Raw genomic sequence first — 4,728 nt, forward strand, 5'->3', positions numbered from 1 at the left:
CTGGTTTTAATCAGTAATATATTGCACAGTGAATGCTAACCTGTGACTTGGTTAATTAAAATTAATTGGTAAACATATCTATATTTTTTAGTATAATTGTAATGTTTATTAATCAAGGCATGAAATGGCCCTCTGAGGTTTCATGTCTGTTAATGGGGATCTCATAAAGACATTGAATAGTATTATTTCTGGGCTCAAGTTTGAGCCCTGACATTGCATTTTAAATCACTTTTTTTTAAAGGAAAAAATCTTGCTAAGCTTTGTTTAGGCTGTAAGGGTTACAGAGGACACACCTAACCCTACATCCTGCCCCAACCCCCTCAGGGAGGCACAGCTACCCTTTTCCTCCAGTCTCACTACTCCTCCTCCTCTTTCTTGTCCTTCTTGCCATCCTTGGTTGCCTGGGAGGCCAGGGAGCCCATGGCATTTTGGATGGCTTCATTGTTAGCATCCACTCCTGGAAGGTTCACTAGGACACTCTGAAGGAACTCTGGGTTCTGCATCATGTCATAATCATCCTCCTCCTTGGCTGGCTTAAAGGTGTCCATGGCTGAACTGGAATCCATGCCAGCTGACTCTGCCTGACCAAACTCTGCTCTCCACAGGGACATCTGCATGGCATAAGTGATCTGTTCTTCCTCTGCCATACTGCTTAGGTCAGGAAGCCCAGTACAGCTAAACTCCTGCTGGCTGATGGTCATCTTCAGCAGAGTATCATCTGAGTCTTCGGTTCCAGTAGTAGCGATCCCAGCCTCAGCTGCAGAGGCTGAGGCTGCTGGCCGGGGCTCCTCCTCCTGCCTCTGCTGCTGCTCTTCCATAGAAACATGAAGGGCCAGGGCCAGCTCAGGATCAGCACTGGGATCTACTCCAAATTCAAAGTCACGGGCACCAAGCCCCAGCATGGCACCACCCTTACCAGCTAGAATGGTAGAACTGATAAGTGCATCAGCCAGGCTGGGTGCAGGAGGCACTGTCACCAGATCAGAACCAGTGCCATCTTTGCCATTCAGTGTGTTTACAAAGGCTGTTAGCTTCTCTGGGTTCACCTCCTCTTCCCCAAAGTTGATAATGTCAACATTCACTTTTTTTTTTCTTAAGGCATTTAGCCAGTTTCACCAAATCTTTCTCATTGTCTTCCACAGGGCTCCCCACAAAGGCAATGATGTACATCTTGTGATTCTTGCCCTGCCTGTGCTTCAGAACCAGGTGGGCCACACAGATACCAGTGCAGAAGGTGATCTTGTCCTTGGATTGGACTGTGTGGAGCTTGGACAGGATGCGGCTGGTGTTGGGGGTGAAGGTGGTCAGCACTTCATAGTCACTGGCCAGTGTGATGAGGCCCACATGGCTGTCAGGGTTGCTGTGGGTCTTTGAGTGACACACGATGTTGACAGCGGCCTGTTGTGCCTGCAGCTGAGTGGGGTGGATGTCGCCATTGAGCATATACTCACACAAACCATAGTACTTTCCAACACCATCTTGCTGCCTTTCTCTCTGTTATTTTCATTAGATCTTGAATGGAGGTTAGGGACGATATATGTAGAAAAAGTCAATGTAAATATATAACATTAAAAATATGTCTGTATGTATAATGTACACACCCATGCAAAACATAGGTATATGCTCATATGCATTTTATATATGCAATTTGTATATTTAACCTTCTTTTGAATGGTGAATAAAGTATTAATACCAGTTTAAAAAATGGAATTAAGGGAGTCTTTTACCTACCTGTCATTTGGACATAAAGAATATATATGAATCAATTACTGTTAGAGAAAAATGAGAAATCTTAAGACATAGCAAGACTTAAATGACCTGAGGATATAACTCATTCTTCATTTATAAGGCTACATAACCCATTTCACATTGCTGGACAATGCTGATGCCTAGGATCAGAGTTGGCCATTAAAGGCTTCAGTACAGCAATTACTTATGGGAATATAAATTGCATTAGATGTAATGAGAGAGTGTATTTTGTGAGTGAGCCCAGCAATACTTCTGTAAGAGTGCATATATTAAAGTCCTCTGTTTGCTGATTTGCCACAGTTCCTGGGTAGGAAGCACATGACCTGTGTAACTTCTTGGTAAGTGACACGTGTTCACTAGGCTTTATTCCATGTATGGCAGGTGTCTTTTGCTTTAGATGACAAAGAAGAGTCGTCTGATGCCAGCCAGTCCTAGAGAGGCTTGCCCCTCCAGCACAGGTCAGCTTGCTAACTCCAGATAGAAAAGTGGGAAAAAAGTAAGTGTACATGATACCATGTTTCTTGTTTTTGAAGCTTGTTACTTTCTGTTTAAGTTGACAATCTTCTATTTGCACATTTGGGTACTAGAAACAGAGAGTCATAGAGCTTCCTTCAGAGGAAAAGAGAAGACACGAAGCTTGGTAAAGTTTGCTAGGCACTAATCCATTTTATTTATTCTTCCAGAGAACCAACTCATTAATTTATTAACTATGTGTATTTTTTTCTTACTCTCTGTTGCATTAATTTCTGCTCTGCTCATTATTTCTTCCCTTCCTTGGGCATTGGGATTGACTTGCTCTTCTTGCTCCAGAAGCTTGGGGTACAGCATAAGGTTGTTTATTTGTGCTTTTTCTGGTTTCCTGATGTGAGAATTCATTGGAATAAATTTTCCTCTGAGGAATGCTTTCATTGCATCCCAAAGCAATTGGATTCTGAGTGTTGAGTTTGCATTATAATACAATATTGAATTTGTTTATTTATTCTAGGAGTCTTTTTTGGAGTTCTTTTGTTGGGGTCTTCCATGTAGAGTAGCATGTTACTTTAGAATAATGATAATTCTACTTCTTCCTTTCCAATACTCATTCTTTTTATTTCTCTCTCTCTCTCTCATCTCTAATTGCTCTGGCTAATGTTCCCAGAACTAGACTGAAAAGAAGTGGTGATGGTAGACATTCTTGTCTTGTACTTGACTTTAGAGTGAAACCTTGAAGATTTTGATCATTTTGTATGATGTTGGATGTTGGTTTGTCATAGATGTCTTGTTAGATTGAGATAAAGAGTATTTTCATCATGAATGAATATTAGACTTAAAATGTTTTTTCTGTGTCTATTGAGATGGTTATATGACTTTATGTGAAGATGCATTGATATGGTGCATAATTATTTATTGATTTGTATATGTAGAACAATCCATATATCCCTGAGATGAGTCATAACTGTTCATGGTTTATAAACTTTCTGATGATTTGATGCACTGTTTGACAGTACATTAGTGAGGATTTTTGCATCTATGTTCATTAGGGAGATTGGTGTGTAGTTCTCTTCTTTGTATGGATCATTCTCTTGCTTTAGTATCAGAGTAATGCTTACTTCCAAGAATGAATTTTGGTGCATTGCTTCCCATTGAATTTCATTAATGAGTTCGACAAATAATGGCATTTGATTTTTTTTTCCCTAAATTTCTTGTAGAATTCAACTAAGCATCCATCAGTATCTGGGCTTTTCTTTGATGGTAAGATTTTCATAAAATCTTAAATTTCATTGAATGATATTGTTTTATTTAGAATTTTTGTATACTCTAGATTTGGCTTTCATAATTCACATCATTCAGGCATGACAATGGCTAGGGCTAGAGCTGGAGCTTTTTCCTCAAATCCCTCACATGTGGTGATAGCAGTAACCATGGCATTTCTCAAGGCCTCCTCATGATGCCTCAAGAGCAGTGGGGACAGCAATATTTTTTCCCTGTTCTCTCAATAATAGGCACTGGAACATGGTGACACAGTGAAGGAGATGATGGTGTTAGGAACAGCATGAGTACCTTCCTTCTCTACTGGTACTGATGCACATGTGGCTGGTGACATCCTTGGTCTCAGAAGACAAGTGACCTGATTTTTTGTTTCTGGAAAGTGATATACTTGTGCCACACCATGCATTCCTGTCTGTGCAGGTCACTCAGGGGCTTAGTTCACAGTCACTTTGCTGGAGCAAGTGGAATTCATGAGGTTGCTATCTCCTGCTATCACCATACCTGGGGATGAGAATACACAGTTGTTTCCAATTCACAGAGCTGGCCAAACTCAAGCAGTAGCTTTCACCACAACATCAATCCTGCTGAGAAATCCTGGGAGATGTGAGAGACTTTTCTACAGTTAGGCACTTAGCAGCCAGGTTACTCACCTAATTAGGCCGAAAGCCTGTGAGGATTTTGAAACTATCCAATAGCAAGATGACTGGCGTCTGCACTGATAAATTAGTGGGACTCTTTTCACCCTTATCCATACAAAGCGGAGACTCATGTTCCCTCATCTACTAGGCAACTGGATATTTTATATTTTCTTACCATGCTGCTGCCCTAGGTCTCTGAGCCTTAGAAGCTTCCAGTATCTCTTGCCGATGTCAACAAAGATCATTCATATCAAAATGCAGCTATATGTTATTATGTGGGGTTCTTATATGTGTGAATAGCAGTGACTTCTGGGCAGCTCTAGTCAGTCAGCCATCTTGTATCTCTTTTTTCTTTTTCTTTTTTTCTTTTTCTTTTTCTTTTTTTTTTTTTTTTGCAGAAACAGACATTGAACTCAGGCCCTTGTCCTTGCCAGGCAAGCGCTTATTCTACTCAGCCATCTCCCTGGCCCCTCTCCTTTTGTTGATTTCTTAAAATTGCATCATAATATCCTATTATCAGGATGTACTTTGTTTCAGTATTCACAAAAGTCTGGAAAATTGGGTGTTTCCAGTTGCTACAATCAACATGTGA

At 40.7% G+C, this 4,728-nt stretch overlaps 1 pseudogene; it reads right to left on the minus strand.

Annotated features, from left to right (window-relative positions):
* Nucleotides 1–356: 356 nt before the first annotated feature.
* On the minus strand, nucleotides 357–1,478 carry LOC101591390 (annotated as a pseudogene).
* Nucleotides 1,479–4,728: the final 3,250 nt, after the last annotated feature.

This window comes from Octodon degus, unplaced genomic scaffold (assembly GCF_000260255.1).
Source record: "Octodon degus isolate 3935 unplaced genomic scaffold, OctDeg1.0 scaffold00469, whole genome shotgun sequence".
Classification (NCBI taxonomy): domain Eukaryota; kingdom Metazoa; phylum Chordata; class Mammalia; order Rodentia; family Octodontidae; genus Octodon; species Octodon degus.